The following is an 11,687-nucleotide window of genomic DNA, read 5'->3' as shown; positions in this document are numbered from 1 at the left end:
ATTTTATTTATTTATTGGAGAGAGAGAGAGCATGAGAGGAAGAGAGAGAGCACGAGTTGGGGGGAGGCAGAGGGAGAAGGAGAAGCAGACTCCCTGTGGAGCAGGGAGCCGGATGCAGGGCTCAATCCCGGGATGCTGGGATCCTGACCTGGGCTGAAGGCAGATGCTTAACCGACTGAGCCACCCAGGTGCTCCAGGTCTTATTTTTAAAGTTTATCTTCTTTGGAGTTTTGTTACTTTTAAAATTAAGCCCCAGGCCTGTTCTTCAGTTTCCACCCAATTCTGTCCTTGGGAAAGAAGACTTAATCTGCCTCCATTTTGACCTCAGTCTGTACTTTCTAATTGGTTCAGTTCTTCTTTCCCGCTTATCTCTTAACTCAGGCAAAAGACCCTGTGAGCAAAGCATCCCTTGATGGGAACTGAAACTACCCCCTCAAGCCATAGGGACTGCTTTGAGCCAACAAGACCTCCTGTGGTTGACCCCAAGACAATGATAGACCTGACCTACACTGACCACCTGTAGTACCCACAGGTGGTGTCTAAATGGGTGTCTCTCGATTGGATAGGGGGTCCCCAAATGTGGGGTGACAATCAGGTGGAAACCAGTGGCACGGGAGGTAAAAGGATTCACTTGAGATAGAACAAAGGAGATAGAAGTTTATGGAATACGCCACCAGGGAGCAGCGGGCAGGACAGCAAAGGAGAGGCTTTCTGAATGAGGCAATGGTGGGGGCTATTCTTAAGGGGGGAAATAAGGAGGTACGGGGACACATGGAATCTTCCCTTTTTGGTAACTGTGCCTGGTTGTAAGTAGCCCGTGGTTAGTTAGGGCCTATGGGTATCACTGCAGGCCCTTTCTACATTCCATCACTCCAGCCTGTTTGCCTAAAAGTGGCCTCTATACCACCAACCTTTGCCCACATTTTTCTCATATAAACCTAGAAGTATCTTCAGCACTTTGGAGGCGGCCTTGAAGATGCTGGTCCGCGGTCTTCCGGGTGTCGGCCTCCCTGAAATAAATTCTTTTCTTTCACCAACCGCTCTGCCTTTGGATTTTGTCAGCACTGAGTGGCCGAACCTGGTGTGTTTGGGACCCCTGAAGTCACGTGGTCTTGCATCCTTGCGCCCTGGAAACAATGCCCGTTGGGAGGCAGGTGATCTAGTTCCTAAATATGTCAGATCTGGCACCAGCTATTTTGGGACAGGTACCCCGGGAAGCAGACTCCGAGACAGAGTTTGCGGTGCAATAAGGTTGGTAGAGAGGGCTTTGGGGTCAACACCCCTGGAAAAGATGAAGGAAAAAAAGATTGGGAGGAGGGAGAATTTAAGCTGTGTTTTAAAGCCCGTAGAGGTCTCAGCTGACTTGATGTCTCTAAAGATAATTCTTTAAAGTTATTATGGGTTGAAGTTAGATCATCAAACATTTATACCCCTTCTGGAATAAGCCATTAGGTGTGGAGTGCCCTGCAAAGGGGGTATGACCTTGGTCAGGGTAGCTTCTGCATCTGAGGCAATCATTGAAGACAGCCAAGAGCTGAGGGCGGTCAGCAATCCTCCCGGAGGCTCGCCACAGGTGGGGGGAGGATTTTTTTTTTCCTGAAGGAAGATCTAAGAGGCACATCACAGCATCCATCAAGTGTAATAGCAAAATACCTTTGGTAGTTTCTAGATTTCCAGCTTCCAAAGAGTGCAGAACTGCCTGGAGATGAACGTGGTAAACAAATACAAATGTTGGTTAATGCTCTATTAGGTTGAAGCATATGACAGTGGCATGTCCTGTAGGCTAAATGATTGAATATTAGCAATTTCATACTGTCCAACCTAATAGAACAAAACGGAAAGGAACCTGCATGGCATGTGCTCATACTTAAATGGCTACGCATTCTAAAATTACCGATCAGATAACTTCACCTCCTACACAACCCTACGCCCCACCCCCATCCTCCCCATTTTAGTTATACTCATTAAAAACCCTGCTGTTGAAGCATCTGATGTCATTTACAGCCATTGATAAAAGCAAAGGCTCATGAACGCAATGAGAACATAACTACTTCTATTCACTACATCCATTTCATCTCCAAGTCTTGAATCTTGGTCCTCTCCTCACTTGGAATGCTTCTCTCTGCACTGCCCCATACCTTAACTACACAACACGCTTTCCCAGACCTACCTCCTCCTTACAGCCTCTTGATGACACCTCATTCATCAGAGCTTCCCTGAGTTGCTTCAGTACTGAAGGCCAGTTCACCACAATCTAGGATTTTATCATGGTGTGCTATGTCTTTTGGAAGGACTCTGAGTCATGTGCAATGTGGAAACGTTGGGGCTCGCAGCGAACGGCCAAGAAAGAATGTTTGAGATGTCTTCAGTGCAAAAAGGTGGTTTTATTAAAGAACAGGGGACGGGACCCTTGGGCAGAAAGAGCGGCACTGGGGTTGTGAGGAGGACTTGATTACATACTTTGAAGGTGACAGGGAATTAGGGAGAGCATAAGTCTCTAAGGAATTTTGGAAGCAAGATTTCCAGGACCTTGAGGGGCTGCTGTTGTTAGGAAAAGGTCATTCATTACTGTCTGGTCCAACCTTAGTCCTGAGACCCTTCAGATGTATACAATGGGCCATATGCTTGGGGGATGATTGCTAACATAGATCTTGGAGGGTAGAGAGAAAGGAAATTTCCAGAGGAATTTTCATATGTTAAAGGAGACTCACAGGTTCCTTGGGGGGGGGGGCGGATAATGTTAAGCTAAGGTTGCTTTTGCCCTTAGCAAAGTATTAGCCTAAAGGTAGTTGAGTTCCTAGAGAAAGGTCCCTCTGCCTGTCCCAAGGACTTGTCAGTGGGCTGAAAGTTGTAAGGAAATTCGATTTTTTCTTTTGCCTTTGTTCTCCACATCAATGTGGACCACCTTTGTTTTACTAGAGATGTCAGTTCCTTGAAGGCAGAGGTAGTAACATTAAAATCCTGTTTTGCCCACATCCTTAGCTTCCAGATGGAACTTCATTATTGAACTTTAAAGACCTTTGAATATGTATATTTGCTATTTACCTATTTGAACTGTCCTTTCAAAGCTATATCTACATAAATAAATTAAAACATTCATAAGCATTCAAAAAGCTGAGGAATAAAGAACCTGTCAAAGTCGTCTTGGGAGGTGTGAAAGTAGTGAGGTGAGAAGAAATATTGTAAACACCCAGAAAGCAGAGACTATGAATTTGGCTTCCCAATTCTCCCTCCCAAAGAACTGTGCTCTTCCCTTAACATTTCTCATCATTTCAAATTACAGTTGACCTTTAAACAACACGGTTTCAAATATGCAGGTCCATCTATATATGGATTTTTAATAAAACAATATAATACCGTACATGCATTTTCTCTTCCTTATGATTTTCTTAATAACATTATCTTTTCTCCAGCTTACTTTATGGTAAGATACAGTATATTATACATATAACATTGTCAAGGAGGAAGACCTTCCTCTGCCCTGTGGTCTCTCTAGCTGGACTTAGAATCAGATTGACGTGAGACAGATTAACAGGAGAAAATCCAATTTAATAGGCATACATACGGGGAATCCACACAGACATAACATTCCAAAGACAGTGAGGCAAGATGAAGCTTATATGACCTAAGGAGAGGGATAGGGGTCAGGGAGGAATGCCATTAGCAAGGTGAAAGGAGATGTTTGGAAAAACAAGGTTGCCCTACGATGCAGGTGAGTTCCTCAGGTAAAGGGGAGTCTCTGTTAATAGCTCTCTTCTTAGCACAGGCTCTCCTTTCCACGCAAATTTAGGCAGTTGAGGGGCAGGGAGAGAGCTTTTCCTGCATCTGCTGGGTTTTGATGACTTTTAACTCAAAACAATCTTTATGCCAAAGTGGCCCATCTTGGGGCAGCCTGCTCTGGGCTCCTACAATATACAAAATATATTTTAATCAATTGTTATCCGTAAGGCTTCCAGTCAAGAGTGGGCTATTAGTAGTTGAGTTTTTAGGGAGTCAAGAGTTATACATGGATTTTCAACCATGGAGGGGGGTTGGTGTCCTAACCCCAGCATTGTTCAAGGATCAACTGTATCTATTTATATCATTTTTCAATTAGTTTCTGTCCTACCCCTACTAATTTATAAATCCCATGAGGGCAGGGACCATATTTGATCTACTCGCCATCATATTTCCAGTACCTAACACAGAATAGTGCTCAATAAATATTTATTGAAATAAGTATTAAAGATAGTAGTTTAATGGCAGGACTATGCCTTCAGCTCCAGAGACTTTTAACCACCAAGCCCCGCCCCTGGTCAATGCTCCAAAATGGCTTCTTTCACCCTATCAAATTTTCTAAGTTGAGAACATCCCTGATATATAAACATTGTCAACCCTTAATCCTTACTGCAAAAACACATCCCTCTCTCTTCTGGGGAGATTTTTAGAGTAGAAGATTCGTTTTCATTCCAGAGGTTCTCTGTCCTGTGACTGAATCTACTACTTGGCCCCAAAGCATCCACCTATAATATCATTAACTTCAGCAGAACAAGTCCGTCTCCTGGCAGTGGCACTTCCAAATTGACACCACGAAGTCTGGAGCACCACCCCCCCCGGAAACATTCTCCAAATTCTGCCCCGCAGATCACCCTGTGGACACACCTCCCCTAAACTACCACTTGTTTGGCTCACATAACAAAAGTGATTTCTTTTCTTTTTTTTTTTTAAAGATTTTATTTATTTATTTGACACAGAGAGAGAGACAGCCAGCGAGAGAGGGAACACAAGCAGGGGGAGTGGGAGAGGAAGAAGCAGGCTCCCAGCGGTGGAGCCTGATGTGGGGCTTGATCCCGGACGGCTGGGATCACACCCTGAGCCGAAGGCAGACGCTTAATGACTGAGCCACCCAGGCGCCCCAATAAAAGTGATTTCTTAACATTTACTACTCAATACAGGGTTATCATACTCATGACTTTGTTCTCCTCTCATCTCCCTCTAGTTTTCCCAACAGTTATCTCTCTTCTGTGCTATTCTGGCTGTGTGTGTGTGTGTGTGTGTGTGTGTGTGTGTGGCGAATTGTGAAATGTGAGTTTGCAGCATGGCAGAATGGAGAAAAAGAGTGTCAAAGGAAGAAAAGATAAAAATCATGTCAATATCTTTTTATTCTGCACTTACAAGTTTCTATGGCTGCATTACAAATGCCCCCAACATTTAATGGTTTAAAATAAAACCAACCATTTATTTTGCTCACGAATCTGAAATTCGGGCAGGCCTTGGCAGGGGCATTTGTATCTGCCCTCCATGGCGTCAGCTGGGGCAGCTTGACTAAGGCCTGGAGGATCCACTTCCAAGATGGCTCATTCACACATGACAAGTCAGAGCCGGCTGCCAGCTGGGAGCTCAGCTAGGGCTGAGGGTGGTGGGGAGGCAGAGCTGTTGGACTCCTCATAGCGCCGTGGCTGAGTTCCAAGAGCGAACATCCCAAACCTAAATGGATTAGGTTTGGTTATTATTAAAGAATTTAGCTGCAAATCCCAAGTATTGCTTGATCCTTTCTCTGCTTTTCATTTATAACCAACTTATTTCAAAAAAGGACTTGAGGCAGACGCTCCCTTTCGTTAAGGTAGACACCATAACCTTCAAACCCAATTCTTACCCTCTGGATTCTGAGACATAGTCTATATCTTTGAGGGCGGAGAAAAGGTATGCGCACCATTGGGGGTGGTGTGCTTGTGCGTTTGCGTGCTGCGTGTGAACACACGTCTGCATGCCTGTGTGTTTTTACATGTGTGTACATTATGGTTATGTGCGTGTGTCTACATGCGAGTGCATATGGGAGTGGGTGTATTGATGTGTGTGTACCTATGTTGGGGAGACTGTGTCTGTGTGGCATGTAGCTTCCATGAGGCTGTCAGTCATGCTTGCGAGTTCTGTAGTGACTTGAAGAATTGCTGCAAGACGAAATGATGACTTGATCCTTTTGGAAAGAAAATTTAGTATGATGTGCGCATTCAACGGACCTCAGATGTGATCATTTTTCAGCTACACACGTGTCAGCACAAGCCGTAGCATTTTCCCCAAGTGGCCTCTTCGTTGACAAAACTGAATGGAAGGGCTCACCTGACCCATTATCTTTTAAATGCCATAGGGTCCAAAAGTCCCGCCAGTCGTCTTGATAAAATACAAGAGATATTGTGGAGGAAGCCATTGAATTCCTCTCTGTTATGATTCATGTCATAATACTTGTATTTGGGACCATCTGAGGAATGCTTCTGGAATGATTCATTAGTTCCTATTTCACACGAACAAAGAATGCAGCACATTTTTACTTTTTTTTTTTTAAAAAGCAAAGACTTAATGTTTTTAAAGAATAGACAACACCACCACTCCGACCTTGGGACCTAATCACGCTAAACCTTATTTCTGTGGTGCATGAGGCATTTACAAGCATTACCTTTGCTTATTTTTGTTATTTCTATACAGTCACATTCACCTTTTTTGGTGTCCAATTCTCTAATTTTTTGGCAAAATGCATAGAGCTGTGTAATTGCCATCAGAATCAGAAAACAGAAAAGCTCCCTCACCCCCAAATACTACTTCGGCCTGCCTCTTTATAGTCCAACATTCCTCCTCCCCTAACCTCTAGTAACCACGTATCTCTTCTCCCTCCCTATAGTTTTGCCTTTTCCAGAATGTCATGGAGATGAGATTTTACCATGTGAGACCTTTCACGTCTGGCTTCCTTCGCGTAGAAAAATGTATTTGAGATACACCCATGTTGTTGCGTGTATCTCTAGTTTGTTCATTTTTCTTGCGGAGTAAGCTCCCCTTTTATGTTGGTGTATCCATTTGTCTATTTGAAGGACGTTTGGGTTGTTTCTAGTTTGGTGTTATTGTGAGTAAAGCTGCTATAAACATCCATGTACAGGTTTTCTGTGGGAACAGAAGTTGACATTTCTCTAGAGTAAATAGTAATAGTAAATCCTCAGGAGTGGGATTACCGGGTCATATAGTAAGTGTATTTTTAACTTTATAAGAAAACGCTAAACAGCTTTCTGGAGTGACTGTACCACTTTGCATTTCCATCAGGAAATTTTCAGGAATTTTGTAAGTTCATTGCATACTCTAGATATAAGTACTTTGTCAGACATCTGATTTGCAAATACTTTCTCCAGTCTGTAACTTGTCTTTTTCTCTTAAGTGTCTTACAAAGCAAAGGTTACAATTTTCACAAAATCTGATTTTTAAGTTTCTTTTTTAAGAAACTTACTTTTATTTTTGTTATTTCTTTTATTTATTTATTTAAAAAAATTTTTTTAAAGATTGTATTTATTAATTCGAGGGAGAGAGAGAGCATGAGCAGGAGGAGGGGGAGAGGGTGAGGGAGAAGCAGGCTCTGGGCTGAGAGGGAGACTGCCAGGATCGGGGGGATCAGGACCTGACCCAAAGGCAGATGCTCAACCGACTGAGTCACCCACGTGTCCCATCAACTTTATTTTTCTTTTTCAAAGTTGTTTCACCTATTTGGGTTTCCTTATTATTCAATTAAACCTTAGAACTAGTTTTAGATATCTACAAAAAATCTGGCTGAAAATTTGGTTGTGATTGTGTTACATCTGTCGATCGTTGTGGGGAAAATAGACATCTTACCAATAATGAGTCTTCAGATCTATGACCATGGTATGTTTTTCCATGAATTTAGGTCTTATTTAACTTTTTCATCATTGTTTTATAGTTTTCAACATCAGATATCGCACATATCTTATAGATTTATCAGTAAATATTTCATGCTTATTGTAGCTATTTGAAGTGGTATGCTTTTTAAAAATTGGAGTTTCGTTTTGTTGGGTTTTTTTTTAAGATTCAGGCAACGTTTATCGGGGCTTATACTTGAGCACTAGGGGGGCACTAGGAGCAGATGTCCCTGCTGGCTCCCTGACCAAAGGCCCGCAGTTTGTAAAGGGGCTGAGGCAAAAACCTGGAGTCTTAATAATTCATTACTAATATATGGAAATACACTGTATTTTTATATATTATGCTTGTATCCTGAAGCCATGTAAATTTATTAACTACTTCCAGGAGCTTTGACTTCTATCATGTACTTTGTTTGTTTTTTTATAACCTCGTAAGACATTATTTTATGCATTCAAATTTCCTTTAGATTCACCCCTATTTTTTACCATTTTCTTTGCTCTCTTTTCTCTTTGCATCTCATATTTTTCCATCTGTGATCACTTTCCTTCAGCTTGAAGTATATCCTTCATACTTTATCCTTTATACCTTTTCCTAATGGAAAACTTCCTCAATTTCTTAAAATAAAAATGTATCCATGGCAAGGAAAAAATAAAAGGCATCTTTTTTCGCAGAGAACATGACTGCCCATGTAGAAAAACCAAAAGAATGACCAAAAAACCTCCTGGAATTAATAAGTGAATGTAGCAAATTTGTAGGATACAAGGGTAATGCACAAAAGTTAATCCCTCTCCTATATGCCAGCAATGAACAAGTAAAATTTGAAATCAACATAATTTCACTTACATTAGTTCCCCCTCCCCAAATTAAATATCTGGTTATAAATCTAAGGAAATATGTACAAGATCTATATAAGGAAAACTACAAAAACCTACTAAATGAAATTAAAGAACTAAATAAATGGAGAGATGTTCTGTATTCATGGAAAAGAGGACTCAATACTGTCAAGATGTCACTTCTTCTCAACTTGGTCTATAGATTTAATTCAATCCCAATCAAAATCCCAGCAAGTTATTTTGTGGATATTGGGAAACTAATTCTAACGTTTGTATAGACAGATGATAACCCCAGAACGACCAATATAATATTGAAGGAGAAGAACAAAGTTGGAGGACTGACAATACCTGACTTTAAGACTTACCATAAAACTACAATAATCAAGACAATGTGATACTGGCCAAAGACAGACAAATAGACCAATGGAACAGAATAGAGAGCCCAGAAATAAACCCACATAAGCCTAGTCAACTGATCTTTGACGGAGGAGCAAAGGCAATAGAGTGGAGCAAACAAGTCTTTTCAACAAACGGTGCAGGAACACCGGGATATCCACGTGCAGAGAAATGAATCTAGACAGACTTGACATCCTTCACAAAAATTAACTCAAAATGAATCACAGACCTAAATGTAAAACGCAAAACTAAAAACCTGTGATATTGTGATTTACAAGAATTATATTTTTGGTCAATCAGATGACCAAGCTGTATTCCTCATACGTATTTGGACTTTGTCACAGGTCCTGGCTCATAGCTCCTAAAACCCTTGAAGTTTCCTGTGATAAGAGTGATAAAGGTGTCTTTTGTTATGTTAATGAGGCGACTTCCAGAAAACCCTTAGGTCACCTAAGGATTGAGGGGGGGCTGGTTGCCAGGAGAACCAACCACATGATTCGAGGGTTGGTACTTTGTCTCACCCCAGCCCACCCCCACCTCCAGGGAGAGGAGAAGGGTGGCAAATTGAGTTCAACTGCTGAGATATTAATTTTTTAATAAATTTAAGAACAGCTTTATTTTCTCTCCTCCCCCCAGAGCAATTAAAATCGGCTAAAAGTGGGTGTGGCCTGGGAGGCAGAGGGTGTTAAGAGTCTTAGTCCTCTTCATCCTCTGCATCGGTGCTAAGGGGCCTGGGGAGGGGGGATGCTGGGGGTAGAGGCAGAGACAAGGTGAAGGACAGGAGGGGTGTGAGGGGACTTCAAGTGGGCAGGGGGTGGCTGGCCTGAGGTGGAATCTGTGGTGTCTCCTCTTCCCTGTCAGCCTCTATGTCCTCAAGACTCATCTTTCTGCTCCAAGTCCATCCCTGACAGCTTCTTGTCCTTGCCTTTGCTTCCCATCCTACCATTCTTCCAGCCCCTGCTGCCTGGCTTCCAGCCCCTGTGGGGACCCTTGTCCCTTTCCATGTGATTATCTTCCCAGTTTCCCTGCATGTCAGGCACAGAAGTCACCAGGTCCTTCAAGAAGTCCAACTGCTGGGGCCCCTGGGTGGCTCAGTCGTTTAAGTGGCTGACTTTTGGTTTCGGCTCAGGTCATGATCTCAGGGCCATTGGATCAAGCCTCATGTTGGGCTGCATGCTCAGCTCCAAGTCCGCTCGTCCTTCTCCATCCCACTCGGCACCTCCCCCGGCTCACATGCTCTCGCAAATAAATAAATAAATAAATAAATAAATAAATAAATAAAATCTTAAAAAAAAGAAAAAGAAAAAGAAGTCAAACTGCTGCTCCAGCTCAATGCACTGCTTCAGGTGGGACGTGGTCATGGTTTGGCGCTTCAGGACCGGGTCACCTGGCAGGCCTTCTTCCACAGTGACTCCAGGAAGAGCTCGAGCACCCAGGAGATGATGATAGGTGCAGCCGTTGCCACCTTCCCAATCTCTTCATCAGTTTGCATGAGCTTCTTGACCCACCCCAGCAGGAAGCACACGTCATACTTCTTGCTCGGCATCAATTTAATCAATCATGACTCTATCATGAAGCCTCCACAAGAACCCGAGGGGACAGGGTTTAGAGAGCTTTCAGATTGGTGAACACGTAGAAGTTCTGGGAGAGTGGTCCACCTGGAGAAGGCGTGGAATCTCTGTACCCTTTCCCCACACTCTGCTTTACGCATCTCTTCCATTTGGCTATTCCTGAGTTATATCCTTTTATAATAAATCAGTGATCTAGTAAGAGAAATGTTTCTCTGAGTCCTGTGAGCTGCTCTAACAAATTAATTGAATCCAAGGAGGAGTCATACTTCAATCTGTAGTCTGTCTGTCAGAAGCACAAGTAACAACCTGGGCTTGCGACTGGCATCTGATGGGGGTGGGCAGTCTTATAAGACTAAAATTTTAACCTGTGGAATCTGGTGCTATCTCCAGGTACATAGTGTCAGAATTGAGTTGAATCGTTGAGACACCCAATGGGTGTCTGGAGCATTGCTTGGTGGTGTGGGGAAACCACCCCCACCTCCCCACATTAAAATTGGCTGCTCAGATCACAAAAGAATAGCCTAGGAAAACACCAAGATGATCTTGAGTGTGATGATGACTTTTTAAGATACAACACCAAAGGCACAATACATACGGAAGAAATAATGGAGAAGCTGGACTTCATTAAAATTAAAAAACTTCTGCTCTGTGAAAGATAATGTCAAGAGATTGAGAAAACAAGCCACAGGCTGGGAGAAAATATTTGCAAAAGACACATCTGGTAAAGGACACCTATCCAAAATACATAAATCATTCTGAAAGCACAAGAAGGAAACAAACAACCCAATTCAAATGGACCAAAAACCTTCACAGAAACTTCACCGAAGAAGATACACAGATGGCAAATAAGCATATGAAAAGATGTTACACTTCATATGTCATCAGATAAATGCGAATTAAAACAAAAGTGAAGTACTACTATACATCATATTAGAATGACCGATACCCAGAACACTGACAACACCAAATGCTGGCGAGCACGTGGAGCAACAGGAACTCTCACTCATTGCTGGTGGGACTGCGAAATGGTACAGCTGCTTTGAAAGACAGTTTGGTGGTTTCTTACAAAACTAAACATACTCTCACCATATGATCCAGCAACCTTGGTATTTACACAAAGGAGCTGAAAATTTATGTCCACAGAAAAGCCTGCACATGGGTGTTTATAGCAGCTCTATTCATGATGCAGCAGCTTGGATGGAAACAACCAAGA

The 11,687-nt window shown here is 42.6% G+C and overlaps 1 pseudogene; it reads right to left on the bottom strand.

The window, feature by feature from the left end:
• Positions 1-9,588: 9,588 nt before the first annotated feature.
• LOC103665711 lies at positions 9,589-10,449 on the bottom strand (annotated as a pseudogene).
• Between the last annotated feature and the right edge of the window lie 1,238 nt (positions 10,450-11,687).

The sequence above is a fragment of the Ursus maritimus genome (genome assembly GCF_017311325.1).
Source record: "Ursus maritimus isolate PB19 chromosome X unlocalized genomic scaffold, ASM1731132v1 scaffold_X1, whole genome shotgun sequence".
In the NCBI taxonomy this organism is placed as follows: Eukaryota; Metazoa; Chordata; class Mammalia; order Carnivora; family Ursidae; genus Ursus; species Ursus maritimus.
Note: the sequence above shows the minus strand (reverse complement) of the source record. Positions and strands in the feature narration are given on the sequence as shown.